The sequence below is a fragment of the Canis lupus genome, chromosome 16 (genome assembly GCF_003254725.2).
Source record: "Canis lupus dingo isolate Sandy chromosome 16, ASM325472v2, whole genome shotgun sequence".
Lineage (NCBI taxonomy): Eukaryota > Metazoa > Chordata > Mammalia > Carnivora > Canidae > Canis > Canis lupus.
The window spans coordinates 51,738,120-51,763,238 of NC_064258.1; the positions used below are offsets into that span (position 1 = coordinate 51,738,120).

Sequence of the window (25,119 nt, forward strand, 5' to 3'; positions counted from 1 at the left end):
AAAAAAAAACAGAAGAATCAATAACTTACTGACCACATATTTGGCCCAAATGTAGTATAATTAGAAATCAATAACAAAAAGAAGCCTCATTTAAAAATATCAACTCGAAATGTAAAAATGCAGTTGACCTTCATTATTCATGGATTCCATATTTGCAAATTAGCTTACTTGGTGAAATGTGTTTGCAACCCCAAAATCAATAATTGCAGTACGTTAGCACCTGACACACACATTCCAATTTGAGGTCAAAAGTGACACTACCTTCTCGTTTTAGCTCTTATATTATAAACAAGTGTCCTTGCCATGGTTATTTAGAGCCACATTTTTTGCACTTTTTGTGTTTTTTGTTGATTGTCAAAATGTTTAAGATGACCCCCAAGTACATTTATAAAGTGCTAATGTTCCTAAACACAAGAAGCCTGTGATGTGTCTTTTGGAGAAAATGTATGTCAGATAAGCTTCATTCAAGTATGAATTCTAGTACTGTTGGCCATGAGTTCAACATTAATGAGTTAACATAAATATGCACCTATGTATGTATTATATGTATATATATATGTAAATATATATACAAAATATTTATATGATGTATTTGATATGTTACACTATATATTTTATATATATATATAATATTATATGTAAAATATAATGTCTTTAAGAGAAACACACAAAAGAGAGTTATATATTGATGATTGGGTCATGAAAATGTAAACAAAGGCTCACAGAAATCTGACTGTATTTTCCCTCAGGACAATAATTTAGTATTTGCTAATTCAGTCTTCACAACAATTTTATGAAATATAACTTCTGCAAATAAAGTCAACTCTACATTTCCAGTCAGTTATCAGCCCAAAGAAATAATTATATTTGTCATAACAGAATATTTGAGGCTATTTAGAAATGATGAAAACATAAATAGCCATGCTTTTATTTGTATGCACAGTACTACCCCCGTATTTTCCCTGGATTAATTGATATAGTCTAGTCTCTTAGTGGACTTAGTTGTTTTCCTAAGAGAAATATATATATATATATATATATATATATATATATATATATCCTTTATATGACACAGTTCATGAAATCAATTAATTTGGTTAATGTCTTCCCAAACATCAGAAATTTGGGTGCAAATTTATTTTTATATTAACTTTGTCAACATTCTTCTCGAATCTTCCTAGTAGTTACTTATCAAACAGTTTCAGTCAACGCACTATAATAGATTATATTAATAACTAAGGTGTAGTGATAACAGTGAAAAATGGAGTAACAGTCCAATTTCCCAGTGATTGTTGGGATCAATCACTCAGCCCATCACACTAACTCCCTTCCTTGCTTGTTGATTTAAAGGCATGGGTGCCTCCTGTGCAAGCTTTCTTCCCTCTGTAACTAAGACCCCTAGACCAGCAAAGCATAATGTCATGGAACAGGAGACAAGAATTTTGTTAGTAAGTCACTAGAGATAATAGTAACAGCACCATATCAAATCAGCATCCCAATCTGATTCAAAGCATAAACTTCTGGAAAACCTTACCACACCCTGCAACCTATTGCCACCCACCAGGTATTATACTTGAGTCTTCAAAGGCCTTTCCAAACTTTTATCAAGCTGGCTGCTTTGAGATGGTGGGGAACAAGGTAAAACCAGTTCATTAGCAATGGGCCCACTGTTGTACTTCTTGTGCTGTGAAGTGAGTTCCTTGAACAGAAGGAATGTTGTGTGAAATAAATAATTAAAAAGGCATTCTGCAAGTCCACACATGGTAGATTTGGCAGAAGCTTGGAGTGTAGGGAAGGCAAATATATATTCCAAATAAATGTCTATTCCAGGAAGAACAATATGCTGCTTCTTCCATGATGGCAGGGATCCAGTGTAGTCAACTTGCCACCATCAAGCTGGCTGATTACCTTGGGGAATGGTGGTAGATCAGGGACTCCCAGATCTACCCACTTGAAAGATTACCCTTCATCACTGTCCTGCAGGGTTGGCGTAGAAAGGAGCTGTAGTACCACCACTCTTCACTTTTGGGTGGTACATGCATATTGCTTAGATACCTGTGTAAATCAGGCTCCAATCTCTTTCTCTGTCCACTGATGGTGAATGCCCCACAAGGCCATAGGTCGAGTCTAAAAGAGAGAGGGAATTGTAGCTGAAGTGAGCTCCATGGCATTTGGGCCACTTTGTCATGTACCTTACTTGTGCCTTAATTTAAGGATTCTAAAATTTCATGATAGAGTACTGCTGTGCATACCCAACTTTATAGCTCGGTGGATCACAGAGCACCTAATTCATGATGGCCATGCTAGGTCACATGCTAACCTAGTGGCCCATGGTCAGGCATTTAGTTTCTACCAAGGCTCAAGTAGCAGGACAAAAGCCACTTGTCAATAGGAGAGCAGCAGCCTGGAGAGGATAGCAGAGTTTTGCTTCAAAATCCTAAGGGTCAGAGCTGGATTCACATAGATCCCTGCCAAAAGTTCAAAAGAGAGATACTTCCCTATTTCTCAATGATATTTTTTTAAAGTTTATTTATTTATTCATGAGAGAGAGAGAGAGAGATTGGCAGAGACACAGGCAGAGAGAGAAGCAGGCTCCATGCAGGGATCCCGATGTGGGACTCGATCCTAGGACCCCAGAATCACACCCTGGGCCGAAGACAGGTGTTTAACCACTGAGCCACCCAGGGATCCCTCTCAATGATATTTTGAGCAATATCAGATTGGCTAGACCACATGTCCCAAGTGGCAGGCTTGCATAACAGCCTGGACCTGGTGCAGAGCCTACTCTTGTTCTGGGCCCCCCTCAAAACTGACTGCTTTTTGGATCACTCAGTAAATGGGCTGGTCCAACACACCCAAATGAGCGTTATGTTGTCTCCAAAAGCCAAAAAGGCCAACTAGGAATTGTGTTTCCTTTTTTATTATAGGAAAGTCCAGATTCAAAAACTTATCCTTTATAATGGAACATGCTGTTTATCACTGGACTTCTAGAAACTTCATTATGGTAGAAGGAGTCTGAATTTCTGTCAGATTTATTTCTCACTGTCTGACAAGCAAATATCTTATCAGCAAGTCTAGAATAGTTGTTATTTCATGCTCAATAGGCCCAATCAACATAATGTCATCAATGTAATGGACCAGTATAATACTTTCCGGGAAGGACAGGCAATCAAGATCCTTACGAACTATATTATAACATTGGGATGGGCAGCTGCTATGTCCCTAAGGTAGGTCAGTGAAAGTATATGTTTGTCTTGCCTATTGAAAGCAAACTGCTTCTGGTAGTCTTTACTATAGGTTTTGAGGAAAAACAAAACAAAAGACATTTGCCAAATTAATAGCTTTATACAGGTATACAAATTAATACCTTTTAAACAGGTAGCAGAGGATGTTAATTTGCTCCAGCAATGAAACCACATTTGGTACAGCAGCTGAAATTAGAATTATCATCTAGTTCAGGTTATGATAATCCTCTTTCATTCTCCAAGATTGGTCTGTTTTCTGCCATAGTTCAAATAGGCAAGTCTAATAAGGGTGTAATAGAAATCACCAGCCCTGCATCCTTTGGGTCCTTGACATGGCACTGATCTCTGCAGTCCTTCCAGCAATGCAGTATTGCTTTTGGTTTACTATTTTCCTAGGTAGAGGCAGTTATAATAACTTTCTCCTAGATTTTCCCATAATAACCATCCTTACTCAGTAAGTCAGGGAACTGAAGTGGGATTCTGCAGCTTCTGAGTATATCTTTCTAATTATGCCTTGTAGAACAGGGACATTAACCACAGTATGGGTTCAGGGACCCCCTGGGCCCACTGTGTGATGGATCTCAGCCATAGCTCCATGATCCATGATCACCCAACCCTCATAAGGCCCCTACTGTGACTGATAGATCACAGTTCAGTCTTTTGGAATTGGTAATTATTCAGAGTCAGTGTCCAGTAGTCCCCCAAAAGCCTGAATACTTCCTTTTCCCCAATGTAGTTACCCTAGAAAAAAAAAGACACACACAAAAAAAACTAGATCCCTTTGGGAAAGGCTGCGAGAAAGATGGATAGTATAAATTTTGGCAGTGTTCAGGAGTTCTTTCTTAAGTAGACTTCTTCATTCAAGAAGTCTGGGTTAAAAAAAAAAGGAAGTCTGGGTGTGTAAACTGGCTCAATTCTGAAAATTGATTGAAGGGCTATAACTCAGTGTCTTTATGATTCAGATTATATTTATGTTCAGTTTATTTGGAAGTTTTTTTGCTAAATTCTTGTAAGAAAAGGCTTCCTATTTATTTCATGTCTGAAACACCATGATCAACCAAGCCAAGGCCATGGGTCTGCATGAGTCAGACTATTCTGAATGCTGCTTTGTTTTTTTTTTGTTGTTTTCTTTTTCTGAATGCTGCTTTGATTCTGACGTCCAGTATGGTAACCACATCTACCTTGCCTCTGACAGTTGTGTTCCACTACTTGACTCCTACTATTCTGGGATCCAATTGTTCCTATTGCATTTAGGTCTCCCAATTCAGTGATGACAGTTCCCACACTAAGGTCTGGCCTACAGAAAGGAGTGATCACAGAGCTCTTCAGAGAGCCCAGCTGGGGTCCCTATCACAAATTCATTTCTCACAACATTGGTAAAAGTTATGTCTTCTTCACCTTTCTAGTATAGGTGAGTATATATTAAGCAACAAATACACTAACATTCCAATTGTCCAAAGCCTCTGAATCTTTTCCATCATATTAAACCAAAGTAGCTTCAGCATTTCCAACTCATTCCCTGTGGTCTGTGCTTCAGTCAACCAGTCATACATACTGTTAGAGGCCTTTCTAACTTCTCAAGCTGCAATATTAATGCTTAGTGAGACCATATCAACAAATTCAGCTTGATCCAACTTTATATTCCTTCAACCATTGCCCTATACCATTAGCATACATCTCCACATATATTCCCCAAATTTCTGTCTGTAAAAAGTCAAGTAGTTCTTTTGTATTGTAGTGTACTTCCTCATGGGTCACATATTGTACTTTATCATTAAGGGCTTGCTGGAATTTGAATCTAGTTATAGGTCTATGTGCAAAGAGAGGTAATAAGGATAGGTCCTGGGGAGAATCAGCATGATTCCCTCCCTCAGGGGAGGGCACTGTAATTTCCTCAGGCAATTCAGGGTTAATTGAATTAACCTGAGACAGGTGGAGGGGGAGACAGAGGTGGAGAGGCTTTTGCTATTGAGGTGTGAAGGTCACTTCTTGTAGAGATGGGGTGGCTGCTTCCATTGGCATACATAAACATCACAGTTTAGGGGCTCAATGTCCCCAGCTTCATCACTATCTTCACAGACATCAACATTCCAACTTAGAATATCCCATTCTTTCTCAGTCAATGCCTTCAGTCTAATGGTAATCACCCTGTGAGGCTGGGAGTACAACCGGCATTATAATTCAGCCAATAAAACAATGAAATTCTGAGTTTGTTTTTCAGCAGTCTCAGCACTGAGGCCACAGGACATAAAGGTCTCCTTCAGAACAAACAAACTTTCAGATTATGTACCTGGCACTTGAGTAGGAAATCCCAACCTCATCCTTTTATTTTACCACTTGGTCCAACAACATTAGTAACAACCAAACTCACTATATATTCAACACATGTTCAAAAAATGTTCCAAAACATGATATACAGTCATGCAGCTCCTTGCTTCTTATAAATAGTTTCTTGAAAGTTTATTGAAAATATTGCATGGAAATGCAGTACATATCTCTAATGCCAGGTTGTGCCATGCACTATTGGTCCTGTCTCTCTACTAGTGGAAATTAACATCTTTAAATGTCATTATATTAGAGAGCCACTTCTAGAAAGCCCAGAGCCAATTCAGGAAATCATTCTCAAAATTAAAATTGTGTTTCTCCAACTTCTCTTGGTACCAAAATCTGTATTAGTGTTGGTTTTCCAGAAGACAGAACCAAAAGGAGATAGATATAGATAGATGAATAGATAGATAGATAGATGATACATAGATAGATGATACATAGATAGATAGATGATAGATCTGTAGATAGATTTATTCAAAGAAATTGGCTCATGTTGTTATGGAAACTGAGAAGTCTAAGATTTGTAGTCAGCAAGCTGGAGTCCCAGGCAAAGCAATGCATAGTTCCATTATGTGTCTGAAGGTCTGCAAACCATGTAAGTAAGTATGTGGTACAAGTTCCAATCAGAGTCTTAGTCTGAAGACACAAAAAGGCAAATGTCCCAATTGGAAGATACAGAGAGAAAGAATTCTTTCTTATTCATTTTTTAAAACTCTATTCAGGCCCAGGACAGAGTGGATTAGATGAGGCCCACATATGTTGGGGAGGCGAAAGTGCTTTGCTCAGTCTACTGATAAAATGATGATGTTATTCAGAGACTTCTCATAGCTACATCCAGAAATACTGTTTAACCAACATCTGGCACCCTGTATTCCAGTCATGCTGACAAAAGGTTTACCTTCACGATGCATTATTATGACAATGCCAAAAGCCAAAACCAAAGATAAACTTTCAAAAGCAGCAAGAGGCCAATGATTTATAATTTATTTCTTTAGAACCCATGGAGGTTAGAGTAAGAGGTATGATATAATCAAAGTATGAAAGAAATACAGTCATCCAAAAATTCTATACCCAGCAAACTGTCCTTCATAAATGAAGGAAAACCAAGATATTTTTAGTTGAAGGTTAAAAAAAATGACAGAATTGACTACTTGCAAATCTGTCCTACAAGAAATTCAAAAGGAAGTAAAACTAGGCTATTACGTAGAAACTCAAATCTACATGAGGATAAAAAAGCACCAATACAAATAACTAAATAAGTAAATATAAATAATTGCATTTTATAAATCTTTCTTAAACGCATATGATTAAGAAAACATATTTGTATAGTAACACAAATCTTAGCTAATGGGTATATAATGTATAATTTTCATGGCAGAAAAAACAATATGGAGAAGGAATAGAATCAAAATACATAGAAGCAAATATTTTGTGTAATACTGAAATTAAGTTGGTTTTAATTGAAGTAGATTGCTATTGCTAGAAGTTGTTAATTTTGATCTCCAGGAGAACTAAAAATAATATTTATTTTCCTTCCTTCATATGAGTCACTCTCTTTAAATACCAAAATAAAAAACAAAAAGCTGGCATCTATCTACATCTATATCTAACCTATACCTATATCTATCTAGAGAGAATATAAAAATATACCAATTAAGCTTTTTATATATTTACTATTCTAATATATGTTAATTCTGGAATTAATGGTATAGTAATTGAAAATTTTGAAGAGTTCAGGATTGTATAAGCATTCAGGTACTACTGAAATATTTGGATTTTATGCAAATATGTCTGAATTATACTTTTATGTCAGAGTTCTAAAACCAATTTATCTCACTTTAAATACTGTTAAGCAATTTTTCTCAAGCCTGATTATTTTACTGACTTTAGTAAAAATCCATTATTGTTGAATATAAAAGGGTGACTATACATTTTAATAAAACAAATCTTTGGATGTCGTAGGGGTTTCTTGATGAGATATAGAGAAGATTGTGCTTTCCTCTGATTGTTTAGATTATTGCATGCATAACAGTGTCATTTGAAATTTTATGTCTTGGGGAAAGTAATATACAAAATATACAAACAATTCTAATTCCAAACCCTACTATTGGACATGGTGGTACAAAACTAGTATATTTAGTAAGCCTATTTATGCATATAGGTTTAGCCATATAATTGTGAGCTCTTTGAAACACAGAATTATTCATATTCACTTACCTTTCTTTCTAAATAATTTATTTATTCATGAGAGACTCTGAGAGAGAGGCAAAGACACAGGCAGAGGGAGAAGCAGGCTTCCCACAAGGAGCCTGATATGGGACTTAATCCCAGGACCCCAGGGATCACAGCCTGTGCCAAAGGCAGATGCTCAACCGCTGATTCACCCAGGTGCTTCTTTATTCACTTATTTTCCTTGTTCTTCTTAGTATACAGCAGTATATAAAAGATAACAGAATAGGCTAGATATTTAATAATTGCACATGAAATTAAAGTGATCAAAATTGCACTTAAAGTTTCATAAATTTAATCAATTTTATTTTTAAACCAGGTATTTTCTTAAAATAGTACATTAACAGATTTTTGTTTTTTAAAATGTTCTTAAAGATTCATTTATTTTATTTAGAGTGAGTACATGTAGGTGGTGGGTACGTGGGAGATGGAAAGGAAGAAAAAATCTCCAGCAGACTCCCCACTAAGCACAGAGCCCAATGCATAGCTCAATCCCAGAAGCCTGAGATGACCTAAGTCTAAACTGAGGAGAGCCAGAAGCTTAAATGACTGAGCCACCAAGTACCTCTATAAACAGATTGTTAAATGAAAACACAGCCAAAAGCCATAAAGGCCAAATATGGTCATTTGTCTTATCTTTTTAAAGTTGATTTTGTTTCTTTGTTTGTATTTGTTTTCAGAGAATTGAGAATGGGAAGGAAAAGAATATATTCTTAAATCTCCTAGGATGTATTTTTTTTTTTTTTTGTATTTTGAATACACAGGAAATAATGTATTCTGGAAGAACAATTGTGTTTTTGTATTTAATGTCAAGTATTCCATCTTTAAATTTACTCAGCATGCTTTTAAAGAAAGAAAAATGGATAAATGAGCCAAAATATAATTAAACATTAAAAATTGTTTGCTTTCCTCAGGCAAGGGAAATAAAAGCAAACGTAAACTATTGGGACTACACCAAAAACAAAAAAAACCAAAAAAACAAAAAACTTTTGCATAGCAAAAGAAATCATTAATAAAACAAAAAGGCAAAAAAAAAACAAAAAACAAAAAAACAAAACAAAAAACAAAAAGGCCACCAACTGAATGGGATAAGGTATTTACAAGTGACATATCTGATAAGAGGTTAAGACCAAAATATTAAGAACTTATACAACTCAACACCAAAAAAAAAAAAAAAAAAAAAAGATCTGATTAAAAATGGGCAGAGGACTTGAATAGACATTTTCCAAAGAGACATAGAGGTGGCCAACAGACACATAGAAAGATGCTCAACATCACTCATCATTAAAGGAATATAAATCAAAACCACAATGAGATGTGGCTTTACATCAAGTAGGTTCTCTACATTTTTAAATAGAAAAGTTTGAGATCGGGCAGCCCGGGTGGCTCGGTGGTTTGGTGCCGCCTTCGGCCCAGGGCCTGATCCTGGAGACCTGGGATCGAGTCCCGCGTCAGGCTCCCTGCATGGAGCCTGCTTCTCTCCCTCTGCCTGTGCCTCTCTTTGTGTCTCTCATGAATAAATAAATAAAATCAAAAAAAAAAAAAAGAAAAGTTTGAGATGATGACTGATGATATTATATAGAAGAGAATAAGAAACAGGGCTGATGCCAGACTTTCCTGTGGAACAAGGGAAGAGTTGCTAGGAAAATTATGCTTATGATATTTTATTAAGGTAAAGTTAAATGAACATTTCACAGAAAGAGTTTGAGGATATATGACTGTTTGCACACACTGACTCTGAGACTATGAAAGAACTAAAGGAAGGAGAAGAGGGCGCTGGAGATGTCCCAGTACAACAGGTCTGAACTACAAAACATTGATATCTGGGGGAAGTTCCACATCACAGTTAGCAAGTTAATAATGAGAATAAAGAAAATGGATATATTGAAAATAGAAGCCAATAATATGCATCAGAGCACCCTATATGCCTGTGGCACCACCTGTGTGTTATAGTGGTTTGGTTTCTTTGCCAGGGGTGCTCACACTGGTCATACAAGTTTGGTTTTATCAACTAGACCAAGAACCAAAACCGAAGCTCACAAACCTTAAACTATTTTCCCGAAGTCACACACATAGTGAGTGGAAGCCCAGAGATTCATCCCAGATGACTCTGGCTCCAGCAATGAACTCCTATCTTTGGTTACAGAGGAAAGGAATTTTTGGGTTACTGGCCAGAGTGACTTCTGAGTGTGGAAGTGATATATTCTATGTTGAACCAATAAATCAAATTTTATAACACACGTTTAATTTTTATCCAATCATTTGGAGTAAATCAACCTAGTTCATGTAGTTACAGGGCAAATAGATATGTAATAATAGATATTTTTGTTTCTTGTGAAGGGAGGGAAACAAAATATTTGTGGAAATGATAGTTATCCCCATTTTTTTCTTTGTTGTTATAACAGTATTACAGTCTTCTCTTTACTTCATCTATTCTTTGTTTCCATAACGATATGAGTGACCTTAACAGACAATATTAATATTATGTTAGGCTCATTAGTATTCAGCTTTGCATTTCAATCATTATACAAAAAAGTACTTTCCATAAAATTGCCAACTACTCAATAACCGTAATTAATCCAATTTTCAAAATTTGTTTTCACTATTAAAACGTAGATGGCATTCCGAATGCTTCATCAAAAACACTGACTCCCAGCAAAGTAGTTTTCACGCTTTAGTTTGAATCAGTATCACCTGGAAAGTATGTTGAAAAGCATATTCCTGGGCATGTCTTCCAGAGTTACTGATTCAGTAGGACCTGGGTAAGAATTTGCATTTCTAAGTTTTCAAGGTGATGTTAATGCTGCTGATCCAAGAACTCCATACTGAAGAGCTCTTTCTGAGAGGACCAGTATTCCTATATTTGGAGTCAGTACAATCAAAAACCAATTTAAGAACTTATCCTTTTTAACCTGAGGTCCATTTCCAGCTTCTCAGCTGGGACTCAGGCTTTAGTCTCAATAAACATAGTTGGTGCTTAGACAAGGTCTTTCAGCTGTTAACAGGACCACTCTAATGTATTTGGATGGCATTTTGACAGCTAACAATTTGATTGAACTGTTTGAATAGACCTTTGGGTTAAGTGGACAGCCTGCTTAACACATCAAGGGCACAACCTTGTCTGGGGAGAGCCTCCTATCCAACAAGATTCAAATACAACCAGCAGCCAAATTTCTCATTTCTGTGTAAAACTTCACTAGCCAGTCTTTATTGCAGGGATAAGCTTTTAGTTCCAAATTGCAATTTTCAAGCTGTCAAAGCAGAAGTAAACTTTACTGGCATTCGGGGATTGTAGTAAAATAGATTGTGCTGCTTGTTCGCTGTATTAGCATCATCCTGGATTTTGTGTTTGTAAAACGGTGGTATAAATAACTTATTCAAGAAAAAAAAAAAGGCAAAACACGTTTAATATCTACTAAGGATCAGGATATATGAAAACCAATGGGATACATGATATGATTGGGATCTTCTCAGAGTTTATCATTTATGCCAAGAGCATAACTTCCATAATTTATATTCACAGATTCACATCTGTGTTGATAGCGCAGCTTGGACATGATAGTTTCCATTCTATTGGAAATACATATCAAAATTCTAGTAACCTTAAGATCTGATCAATTTAAACCCTCGAAACCTTAAATGTTTAATCCTACAAGACTTTGTCATCCTTTCCTTTCATTGGTATCATATTAGAAGATGAGCAGAAAGCAAAAAATCATTTTTAGTTCTATAACCATTTAATTTTTGAATAGTCTCTCTAGGGTTTTATTTGGCTTAAAGAGTGGAATAGTTTTACTCAAGGTGAGTTTAAAGAAGATATTTAGCTTAACTACGTAAGTTTGGGATTTAGAGCAATAGGTTTAGTGAGAGGTTTCCAGCTCCCTGATTAGTTTTTAGTCTTGTAGTTCAGTTGACACTAAGTTCAACTAGGTAGAGAGTAAAGCTGTCCTGCTCATGGCCACGTTTCATGGCCATATTGGTTTCCCATAGCTAAGCATCTCCATTCAAAAGGCTTCCTCAAGTTTTCTGGATGCTTTTCAAGGACAAAAGGGATACTATATTCCTTGATCTGGGTATCATGAAGAATAAGCACCTGAAAATGTCCTGTACTCTGTTGGCATAAGCCTAGAACTGGAGGTGGAGGAGGCATAAGAGGGAGCATGGCTAGTCATGGCACCCTGTCAGGCCTTCTGCTACATAATCAGGAGTGAAAAGGAAGTCACAGAACCGTCCCACCCCTGTAGTCCCAACACTCATGCCTGACTAGTATCCTTCTTGAATCCTCTAGGTATAATTCTCTCTTGTTTATCTCAAGCACAATGAGCACCCCAGAATCTCAGGTCACCCATCATGGCCTGGCAACTGGAGAGAGACAATTGTGATCAACTTAAAACAGAAAAGGCAATACAACAAATAGTTTTTTTTAGTGAAAGATGGGAACTATAATAACAAGTTCAAGTCACTTTTGGACTTGTTATTATAAAGGATCTGAGTGGAGATTTCCAGGAAGCAGTTGTGTATATGTGACTATGGTGTCAGAGAGAGGTCCTAAATGGAACATTAATTTGGAAATTGATAAGATACAGATGGCAATATGGGATAGAATGAAGTAACCAGGAGGATGAGTGTAGAAGGACAAAGAAAGAGCAAAGTTGGAATCCTGAGCCCCTTAATATTAAGAAATTAGGGAGAAGAGAAGGGACCAGAGTGAGAATCTGAGATGGAGGCTGCATACAGGTTTCTCTGTGTCTGCATTTGCCTCTTTTTTTTTTTTTAGATTATTTATTTATTTATTAGCAACACACATAGAGAGACAGAGAGGCAGAGATGCAGGCAGAGGGAGAAGCAGAAGCAGGCTCCATTTAGGGAGACCCGGACACAAACCGGGTCTCCAGGATCAGGCCCTGGGCTGAAGGCAGCGCTAAACCGCTGAGCCACCTGGGCTGCCCTGCATTTGCCTCTGTTGCAAGTCTACTCTCAATAAAGTCATAGGGCTCCATGGAAAGGTAGACCAGATCCCAGTACTTCTGCGTTCCCACTCTATAGGGTTTGTTCTCCACTCAGAGTGAAAGTCAAAAAGACAATGAGGTCTGCAGGGCCATTAGTACATTTGAACCCCATTAACTCTCTGGCCTGCTCTCACCTTCACATATTTGGTGCTAGTGCCTTACTTCTAGCTTTGTCCTCTTCTTCTGGAGAAGTTCTCCTCGGTGTACACTTGGCCATTTCCGTCTGTGTTTGAGTCTCACTTTCTCAAAAAACTCTGTTCTGACTTCCCTCTTGAATGCTGCAAGCTGCCCCACCCCCATATCCCTTCACTCCAATGTCCCATTATCTTCTGCTACATTTTATTTGCATCCACTATATTTATCACTGATTAACATCCTATTTGCTTTATCTATTTGTTATGTTTATTATTTATTATCAGTCTCCCCTCATAAAAACCTAAGCACCTTGAGACAAAGCGAAGGAACTTCTTTTCTGTATATTGATATGTCTACCTTAGATGCTCTGAAAAATTTCTGTCACTAAGTAGTCACTGAATTAAAGGGCTTTAAAATTCATTTTAAATAACTTTTTTTTTCAGTTTGGTTCTAGCAGGAGTGGCAATGTAGAGTAGTAATCTGTACTAAGATAATAGAAGGCAAGTAGATAAAAGACTGCTTTATCCAGAGTTGGCATTCGGTACACATAAATTTTCTTTCATCTCCGTATTGCTTGGCAAAGAGAAAATGCCTATAAGCCTAATGTTCTGTAACAGACCATAATATTTTTATAAATATAACCATTTGGTCACTTTTATTCCTTAGGTCACTGTTAAAATTCATTGTCATGTCTTCAGGAAAGTTTTTTTTTGTAGTTTAACTAGGATAATTCATGCATTCACAGACACAGACACACACACACACACACACACACACACACACACCCTACGATGGTATCATGCTACCTCTTTGTAGAAAGGTAATACACACATTTTTACTCATCATTCTACATAGCACTATACTTTCCACGAAATAGACTATGACTAAGTTAGCACTGAAATTTAGCTATAACTTATGTACCTACAAAGAAAATTCTTTCTTGATATCCTCCTATAATTCAGTAAATTCAGATTATCTGAATGTTTAACTGCTTAGAGCAAATGTATAGACTTAAAACACATCATGTGTTGGAAGAATTAATGCTCGCCTTCAAAACTTCAAATAGTGTTTACCTAGCCTGTGTTTTTATATATGTTTAGGATAACTCTGAGCAACAATGCAATAAAAGCTTTCGGCTAAATCACTAGTACTGTGGGATATATCTATAAGCAACGTCATAAATGGAAGTGCCTGTATTTTTGAGTCATTGCTACTAGTTGGTCCTAACTGAATGACTTTCAAAGGAGTCATCTAGGAGTATATGTTATAATTTTAGAAACCCAGGTCTCTCCCAGATTTGTCAAATCAAGGTCTCTGAATATAGGGCCCAAGGAAACTTTGTAGTAAATAAGTTTATACCATAATTCCTTAGCCACTGTATTATGAGACAATAAGATAAGTATAATCTGAGAGAATTCATTTTAAGAGAAAGAAAAATATTTCAAAATTCTTGGCTTGAGAGCATGACTGCTTGAAGTGTCAGAATTCAGTTATGGGCTGAGAATTGAATTTAATTTGAATTTAAGCTTGTATCCATTCATCTCTTTTAGAAGAAAACAACAGAAACACACAGTATTTTTATGTTCTTTTTTTTTTTTTTGGCTGCTTTTCAAATTTACTTGATCTTAATTATGTGAAACTGCTTTAATTTTTTTTAAGTATTAATGTGATTCACAGGTTTTCTCCCAATTTCTAAATGTAAGCTGTATTTTTCCTTGATGTTTAATTTTCAGGTACTCCACAAAGAAGAAAAAGAATTCTAAAAATACTAGAACTCTGTTTTCTAAACATTATCAGGCATGAAAGAACAAGTCAACCTTAAAATCCTATCTCTAGCACAAATAATTCTAGCCACATGGAACTGTTTCTTGAATTCTCTTTCCTTGACTAATTTTGTAAAAATATCACATTTTGTAGACACATGTTGACTCCTTCAAATTCAATATGGTAGATCCAATGATAGTTCATTAGGTTTTCCCTCAACAATTCTCTGATGTCCAGTCTAACAACTGTCATAAAGTAATAAGATTTGTGGGTCAGACTGTGCTCAGTGGAGACTTATAATGGTTTCTCTGGCTCTCTGCTGTATTTTTATTGTATTCAAAAGAAATATTTTTTTCTAATTTATATGAGGCAGCAATGGCATTTTATTTAACGTTTTGCAGGGTTTTTTTCCCTTTTAGGAAATCAAAACCCTTAAACAAACCAACGAATAAAACCCTTCTATTGATGTCCTAAAAGCACAATATAAAACATTGCCTTGCCCTTTATGCCTATGCCGTGTCACACGGGTGCATGAACTGAAAACACATCAAGCTATATATGCTTGTAATTAGCGTGCTCTTAGGCTTAAATGGTATACTTCAACAATAACTACTTATTGTTAATGTTAATCAAAATATTCCATTAATAACGAATATTTCAAATGAATAATTGCTTATCATTTACTTAAAAGATGCTCATTTGAGGATAATGATGCAAATCATAATAGTTTGTCAACTTTAAATCATAGTTGAAAACCTCTGTTCTGCTATTTAAAAATGGGGTTAGCTATTAATGCTACTCTCAAAGAAGTTTAACTTTAAATTATAGCATATATTAGTACCACTCTCCATTTACTATTTAACATCAAATTTAGAATTGCAGGCAGCCCAGGTGGCTCAGTGGTTTAGCACCTGCCTTTGGCCCAGGGTATGATCCTGGAGTCCTGGGATCGAGTCCCGCGTCGGGCTCCCTGCATGGAGCCTGCTTCTCCCTCTGCCTCTCTCACTCTGTGTCTCTCATGAATAAGTAAGTAAAATCTTAAAAAAAATTATAATTGCATTAATAACAGTTTTGATAGAACATTAAAATTTATATAGACATGTATGTATATGTATGTATGTAAGCATGTATGTTTTATATGTATGTGCATATTCTAAGAACAGCAAGTTATGCCACTTTGACATTAAGATATTGAATATCAGTTAAAATAAGAGAACATCACTTAAAAATGATACAAAATTTTTAAAAATAATAAATACATGAAACAAAATAAATTGTTTGATAGTTGCCTTTAAATGGATAGCAACATGCTGAAAATCCACCGACTTTGTTCTTTATACATTGTCTATGCTTTTTTATTTCTAATTTTTTTACTCCTCTTGACCTAGTTGACAAATGCCTTCTCACTTCAGAATAAGCTATTAGCTGATAAAAAATAAAGTGTCTGTATTACAGGATTAGGCAAAATTTTATGCAAGATTAATTGTAGTTACTGTCATCAAATATCGTATCTGACAAGTCCCAGTGCTGGCTCTCAGAATTTAATGAGAATAGTGTTCCAGTCTTTTATTGTGATTCATCACATATTCCATTTCTTTTAAAAAATATGATACTGTACTTATTGTTTTCCTGTTTCTGGGTTTGGTAGGATGGATAATTTACTTCTGAAGTTAAACAAAAGTTACAGCGATAGAAATCAAGAATATTTTCTATATAAAAACAAATATGTCTACAGGTAAATAAGATATAACTGTGTATGTGCAATGAAATGTCTTGTCCAAAACAGGAGCGACCTGAAGGCACTACGGGAGGCATTTTCCCAGGAAGAGCACGGCATGTCCTTGCAAATCGGGTCAGTTCCTAGCGCAGCAGGAATTAACCTGCAGGAAGCTCACAGGCACCAGAATATTTCAGACCAGTTCAGCATGTGTTATGTGGATTCTGTAGTTCTGGATATTACCCCAAGTGGGAAGAAAAATATTTCCTCTTCCACACTTCTATAGTTTCATGAATCACCAGAGTTCTGGAGGCAGTCACAATTTTTTTTTTCTTCAGAATAAATGTCTTTTTTTTTTTTTAAATATCTTCTTGAGGTAATTATATAAGTAATATCCAGGAAGATTCATTATAGCAGTCTACGTTCCATACCTATTGTTCTGTGTCATTTTTTTTTCTTTAGATCTTTTTCCTAGACAACACTGTAATTATATATTATAAATACACGGCAGTATAGTACAAAGATAGTAGTTGCAGGATGTTTTATGTTTGTGGAAGGAGAGGTTGTTATTAGAGGATGGGTCATGAGAAAAATGAGGATAAAACAAACAAACAAAAAAAGTGAGGGAGGTGGCCAGGGAACAGAGTCTCCTGCTGAATGTTTGTTGGGTCATTCATAGCCTTAGCACAAGGACACAGCATGTGCTTAGTGTATCTGGATGAGTCAAACATGTTTATTAATTGTCTTTTGCTGCTATAACATATTACCACAAACTCAGTGGCTTAGTATAACACAACTTTACTCTCTTGCATTTGAGGAGATCAGCAATGCAAAATGGGTACCATTGAGCTAATGTCAAGGTGCTGGCAGGGTTGCATTGGGGGCTTCTAGACAACAATCTATTTCCTTGACTTTTCTAGATTCGAGACCTCCCTCATTCCTTGGCTTGTGGCTTCTTTTCATCCTTAAAGGAAGCAAGGCCTTGTGACTAAAGTACTCTGAATCCAACCCTTCCTCCATCATCTTTCACATTTAAAGGAATCTGGTGGTTACAATGGGTCCACTCAGATAATTCAGAATAATTTCCATCTCCTAAAGTTAGGCGATTAGCAGACTTAATCAGCAAGCTAAATCGTTTCTTGCCGTGTAAAAGAACATACTCACAAGTTGCTGGAATTAGGATAGTGCTATCTTTGGGGAGCTAGTATTTTAGCTACCCTATCATATCAGTAAAACTAGTGCTCTCTAAATGTAGTCTTATCTACACATTAATTTATATAGTACCCATATTAAATTTTTTTTGCTGTGAATAAAGAGCTTTATTTATTCCCTATATTTTTATACCTCATGTGTCATAAAAATGTGAATTATATGATTTGTTTTATTATAATTAGAGAATATAGTTCAATTTCGGTATTTTGGCATTTATGAGCATTGTTATCTTGCCATCCATTGTAGAATAAGATTTTATACACTGACTTGTGCCAAGCAGGTTAAGTGAATATCCCATATTAAATTTAATATTGTTGGGGCCATGGCTTAAACTTGGCCAGGCTGGTATGTGAATATATTTTTCATTTTCTCATTCTTCAACATGAACAATTCTCTTTGTGCTTTTGGAAAGACAAAATAGCTATAAATAAATACCAGAAACTCGTTAACAGACAACAAATGCTTGGGAGACTCCCAGACAAATGCTGTGGTTGTATTTCCTGAGAACTATCAGAAGTCTCACATCAAAGATCCTGGACCTAAATCTCTTTCTCCAACTCATGCATTCATCACACATTCTCATTGAAATTGCCAGTAGTATAAAAGAGTTAGATCATATTATAGCTCATCTTAGTACATATTCTAGGATTTGCATGGATAATGCAACTCCCCAGCTTTCTGCCACACCCCCATGTTCCTGTCTACTATGCTAATTGTGTCCTTGTACATGCCATGCTTTTCCAACTTTTTTTTTTTTTAATTTATCTACCCTCTTTCTTTCAGGCTTATTGTTTTCCTCTTAAGCACATAGGCAGTGCCTAATAAAAGAATATACTTTTGAAGACCCTCTTTACTCATTTATTTTTGTAAAGGGGAAGTCAACTCTATAATGTTTACAAGTATATTTAAACCCATTTCAATAATCAGTGAAGGAATCAGAGTGGGAGCATCTTGGGTTATAATAATCATTAATATAGAGGGCAAATATGTGGGAAAAAATGTACCTAAAAAATGTCTATTCTGGCTTGGACACCCATTTTCACTAGATTTTTTTTTTTTTTATATGTACAGGTGACAGGTGCCAATAGTCTATACATAGAATGTTACTGGATCTCACACTAAAAATTCTCACTTAAATCCCTAGAAAAAGATTTCAAATAAAAATTCTTTGGGTTGTGTTTTCCCTTTCTTATCCCACAAAGGCTATGTTCAGTCACCATTCTGAGACAGCATAGTTCAGATTGCTACCTAAGAATGGAGCTGAAATACATAATTGTAGAAATCATTCATGACATAATTTCACTTAAATCTGTTTCTGAATAAAAGTTTTTGATTTAGAACTTTTACTTTGTTTTGAGTCTATGTATTTACTTCAAATTATATTTTAAAAATTAGGCACATCAGACCATTTGGAGGGATTAAATTTTAGTATTTATAGTATTTATAGTATTTATATATATTTACCATATATATAGTAAATTTCAACTAATCCTCTATATAATAGTATTTTTATTTGATAGCTTAATTCTCCTTGTTTAATAACAAGTATAATTTTGGGATGCCTGGGTGGTTAAGTGGTTGAGCGTTTGCCTTTGACTCAGGGTGTGATCCTGGGGTTCCAGGATTGAGTCACACATCCAGCAACCTGTAGTGAGCCTGCTTCTCCCTCTGCCTGTATCTCTGCTGCCCCCGCCCCATGGCTCTCATGAATAAATAAATTAAAATCTTTTTAAAAATAGCAAGTATAATTTTAATTGTACCAAGTTTATTTTTTTTTACTTAAAAATATTTATTTATGAATCACTTCTTTAAAAGAGATCTCACAGAAGTCCACAAAATAATGGAAAATTCTTACCCTCCCACATCACACAGAAATTCAGAAAAACATCTAGTTTTAAGAGCCCAATGTATTTTCATACTTTCAGGTTATAATGACCGAAAATCCTTCCCTTCATGGGACATATTTTCTCAGATGTTGAGAGCCTTGGAATTATTTGAAAAATCATGACCTGTACCTTTGGCAATTATTGCTAAGCCTAAGACACTTTCTTTGTACAGAAAAATAGCATCTCTTAGTCAGATTTCACATCATCTGGTAAGAATTAGGCCAAATTATATGAAAGGACAGGCATATTTTTATAAGGAGAAAAAGGATTGCTTTCATGAATCCACATTCATGACTTGAAGTATTCAGCATTTGATTGAATAAAGACAAATTTTCCATTGTATTTCTTTTGGGTAAATTATATTTCAGAAATACAATTTTTGTATATTTATTTAAAAACTCCTTCCTATAATTATTTCTATGTATAAATATATAATCCAACATAAAGTGAATATATTACAATATCTCATTCAGATCACCAAAAGAAGCCTGAACGCTCTGTGTAGTGTTCTGGAATCTAGGCCAGTGCTTCTCAATGTGTTCCTCAGACTGGTGAACTTTATTTCTTTTTTTAAATATTTTATTTATTTATTCATGAGAGAGAGAGAGAGAGAGAGAGAGAGAGAGACAGAGACACAGGCAGAGGGAGAAGCAGGCTCTATGCAAGAAGTCCAATGTAGGACTCGATCCTGGGTCTCCAGGATCACGCCCTGAGCAAAAGCCAGAGGCTCAACTGCTCAGCCACCCATGCATCCCACTGGTGAACTTTCTATAAACTTTTAGTTACCACGATGTGAGAGGATGAAGAACTATGCAGAATGTAAGCTGATTATGTCACTAAGTACACTTCTGGTAAGACTGTGATTCTAAAGGTTCTTACAATAATATTTCTCATCAAAAATGTTATTTCTCAGTATGATCTTGCCACTTCCCCTTGAAGAATTCAAGTCTTTTTCTTCTCCCCTTAGATCTGGCCAGGACCTGGGATTTATTCTAAGCAACAAAAAGTGGCAGAAGTCATTCTGTATGACAACCTAGTCCAGGACTTAAAAATCTGAAGCTTCTGACTTTGACTCATCATGAAAGAGCTCTTCCCTATAACAACTGGCATATAAGAAGTGTGAATACCCTAAGACTACCATCTGTTTGTGTATGTGTGTGTGACAGGGGAGAGCGGGGAATAAATGGTCAATATAATCATAGTGGAGGCACACAGGAGGAGATGAGAAAAGAGGGGAGGAATGAAGAGGAGACAGACGAGAAAAGGTAAGAGAAGAGAACAAAGGAAAGTGTGGCGAGGAGAAGGAAAATAAGGACAGTGGGAAGTGAGAAGGGATAAGAGGGTGAGGGAGGGGGGAGAAGGGATTGGGGAAAGGGAGAAGAGAGAAGGAAGAAGTAGAAAGAAAGGGAAGGAAAAGGAGAGATCTTATGGAAAAACACTGAGGCAGCAAACAACAAAGAATAAATGAGCAGAGTTTTCTGGGATCTTCCAAATACACCCAAATATCAGTGAATATATCTGTGTGCATAATCTAAGCCCATGCCATGTGGAAAAGAAGAAACAAACAAACAATGTTTGCCTTAATTCCTGAACCACAGTCCATGAGCAGATAAGCAGGTATTGTTTTTAGTGCACACTTCTTATGTCACTCCAGAAAGCATTGGTTCTAGATTAGGGGTTTGCAAGGTTTTTCGGTGGAGTCATATAGTAATTATTTTAGGTATTGTGAATCATGTGGTCTCTACCACTGCAAAAGCAGTCATTCACAATACATAAACAGATTTCTGCCTTTTTAAGGGCCAAACTTGATTTTATTTAGGGTTATATACCTCTTAATCCCTCTATTTAGACAAATATTCACCTACTGCTTGCATGACCTGCTCCTTCTGAACATTCAGTTCAACTTAAATGTCATCTTTTCCAGCTAACATACTATCCCATTCCAATATTACATTATATTATTTAATTTTCTTCAAAAAACTTAAAATTACTTGACATTATCTTGTTTATGAATATATTCACAAACTTAGTTTCTTTTCCTCCTACTAGGATTATAAAATAAATGGATCAATGCACATAGATCAATGCTAGCACAGAGTAGGTGCTCAAAACTATCTTGTAAATGAATGAATGAATGAATGAATGAATGAATGAATCACTGAAGCTGATGTTGAACTTAAGAATTACTGCTTTGAATTTAGTTGACTATATTTACCATATAGTTCATTTACCATAATAATAATGGTAAAAATAAATATATCTAGTAATATAGCTTTTAAAGTTAAAATCTCATTTACATTAAGATTTTTAGGTCAGATGATGATTTTTAACCAGATGATGTGATTATTATTTTACAAAAGAGGAAAACAAAAATCAGGTTTTATCACATGTACAATTTCATTCATCTTGAAAAAATAAGGACCTTACAGTTTTTTCTAGCAATAACAGATTAAAACCAACCACAATCACAAAAGAACCTCCTCATTTCTGAAAGGCACACTCTACATTAGGTACTTAATTTTTACATTCTCAGTTATTTCTCACAATTCAATAAAGCAGGCATTTATTGGCTTCATTATTTTCTCTAATTTAGAGTGTGTCAGATTGAAGTTCAGGTATTTTAAGTAACACTCAAATTAAACAATAAGAAGAAGGCAAGACTTAACCTCACACAGTCTGATTCATAACTAGTTAGTCCCCTTTTTCCCACCATCATTTTTTAAAGATTTTATTTATTCATGAGAGACAGAGGCAGAGACACAGGCAAAGGGAGAAGCAGGCTCCATGCAGGGAGCCCTACATGAGACTCGATTCAAGGTCCCCAGAATCACGCCCTGGGTTGAAGGTGGTGCTAAACTGCTGAGCCACCTGGACTGCCCTTTTTCCCATCATCTTATTCCTAAACCCTCTGTCATTTTCACTACAATGACACACCTCTGCTCATCATCTTCTTCAAACTCAACCTGAGAATAAATAAGTATAGTTGTAGCTATATTTGAGTCTAATCTCATAGCTTTCCCATCAAGTGAAAGACAATATGGCAGGGATGGAATATTTATGGATCCTTTCCTCTTATTTACTCACTAATTGTGTGTCAGGGTCAGATGAGGATTGTGTGTCTTCACTAGCCTTTGCTTTAAGTTTAAATTTTATGAACAATAAAGAAACCTAACAATTTATTTTTCCCATAACAGTAATATAAACTAAAGTAAAAAAAAGACAATGAAAATTAGCCAAATATTGATTGAAATGATTTTCTCTTCTTAGTCAACATTAGCCACCATTGAAATGGTGAATCATGATTTGTTGATTTGGTTAAATTTTTGGTTTCATTTAATATGTCAAATATGCACACTAATGATATTAGTGTCAACTTGGGTACTATATAAATTAATTTTTGAATTTCTTGTTAAGGAATCTCCTAGAAATTGGATATCCCTGATAAGAAATCTCCTAGAAATTGGATATCCCTGACGAAATCATTTTACTGACAGAAGAATGACAAGGCATGGTTAATGATAACATACATTATCTAGAGATTTTTTTTTGGATCACAACTTCTTTGGCCATTTGTATTTGACATTATGCCCAACAGCTGAGTTGTAGAATTAGCATTTGAAAACATGTGTCTTTCTTAGGTATCACATTGACAATATTGCTGGATGCGAGGTAGCCTCATTGATCTCTGTCCATACCAAGTGCTATATTGGGTTCATTATTTCCTTCCTTCTGTTATAAGTAAGAGCTGAGGTTACAGAAAAAGTGCACACTCATGATCACCATGTAAAAAGAGATTTTCCCCCTATAAGCTATTAAGAATATTTTTTTCGTTTATATTTGTCATCATGACAATTATAATGTAAACTGTTTCCCTCCCTCACTGCAGGACTCAAGGGATAGATATGCTAGAAATCAATATGCTATAACAAAGAATTATTGTCATTAATAATCCCCATGGAGAAACATCTTTATGAGCCACACCACCCTGGATGCCTCACTGATCAGAGTCCCCTGTCTGCCTGTGCTTTTTCCTTCTAAGATTTTATTACTGCTTTTGTCTTTCTCATAAGTCATGAGAAATCATTATTTTTCTAACCTGAAGCTATTCTCCTCCACACAATTTACATCACTAGAGTGATTTTTCATAGTCATATTTAAAGCAATTTGTGTCATTAAGTTCATTATGAGATACAAAAAGATAGCTAAATTAGTAACCAACTCCTTGATTTTAGTATCTTTTTCAGCAAAAGTGAAAAATTACTGGAAAATTCACAGTTATTGTGTGTGACTTGAAGAAAATGAGTGTTTGGCATTAATTTTCATGAGATATGGATAGGTTCAAACATTCAACAAACTTATTTTATGAAAAGGCATTCAAACCTGGAATAGTATCAGAGGTAATCTGAAATCATAAAAGTATGAGACAAACTGGAAAAATAGACTGTGTATAGGGAGTTGAGTTGGAGAGATGGAATAATATTTACATTATATGTTCAAGGTGTACTTAATACAAAACTCTTATTACAATGTCCATCTTACTTAAGGTATCTTTTATTTCAAATAAAAGCATTGTGGAGCACCTCAATGGCTCAGTTAAAAAAGCATTACATCATATGCCTTCAATATGTTCTTTTTTTATTTGAAAGTTAAAATAAAACTTGGGGGAGACACCTGGGTGGCTCAGTCAGTTAGGCATCTGACTGTTGATTTTGGCTCAGGTCATGATTCTCAGGGTCTTGGAATTGAGCCCACATCAGGCTCCAGGCTCAGTGAGAAGTCTGCTGGAGATCCTCTTACCATCTCATCTCCTTCTGCCCCTCTGTTCACTAGCATGCTCTTTCTTAATTAATTAATTAATTAATTAATTTTTTAAAAAACTTAAAAAATAAAATAAAACTTGATTTGGAAAGGCTGAAATGACTATAAGCTAATTTGAATAGCTGGGTTGTATAAGAAATGCCTTTAAAATTTCCTTTTTGATGCCTTCTGAGAATTGGATTCCATTATATTTGTCTTGTTCGTTCTTCAGATGAAAAAAAATTTTAACTGATTTTCAACCAATGATTATTTCTCTCTTTTCCATGTCTAGAAATTCTATGCTCTCTGACAGTTCCTTTTTCGATAAACTTTCCTCTTCTCCCCAGTCAGCCCCACTGGGTTCACCTTTACAGGATCTGGAACTAGGACAGGAGTTATGTCCCTTAAGGTTTCTTCACTGGGACCTCTTAATATTTAGACAAAAGCTAGTATATATTACTATACACATGCATTTTTATGTATACATACATATATACATTAGTCATTTTAATAAAGAATAATTTTCAGAAAATTAAAATTAATTATTGCCATATTTCATATTTATCACTCATTGCGATGGTTCAACACACATGGCTTCTTCATCAACAGTCTAAAAGCTCAGTATATATCTGGTAATGGCTACTGGGATTTCAACCATAAAGTTTGAAAGAAACTAATTCTATTATAATCTGTACTATATCAACTCTGGCAAATATACCAATAAGCTAAAATAATCACAACTGATTGACCCAATTACAAAAATAAGACCTCTACAAATCTAAAGTGTAAAAAACATA

The 25,119-nt window shown here is 35.5% G+C and overlaps 1 non-coding gene across 1 annotated transcript; it reads right to left on the reverse strand.

Annotated features, from left to right (window-relative positions):
* Positions 1 to 24,622: 24,622 nt before the first annotated feature.
* LOC112675266 (small nucleolar RNA SNORD22) lies at positions 24,623 to 24,746 on the reverse strand. Its single transcript, XR_003145846.3, has one exon. It is a non-coding gene; the product is annotated as a small nucleolar RNA SNORD22 (small nucleolar RNA).
* Between the last annotated feature and the right edge of the window lie 373 nt (positions 24,747 to 25,119).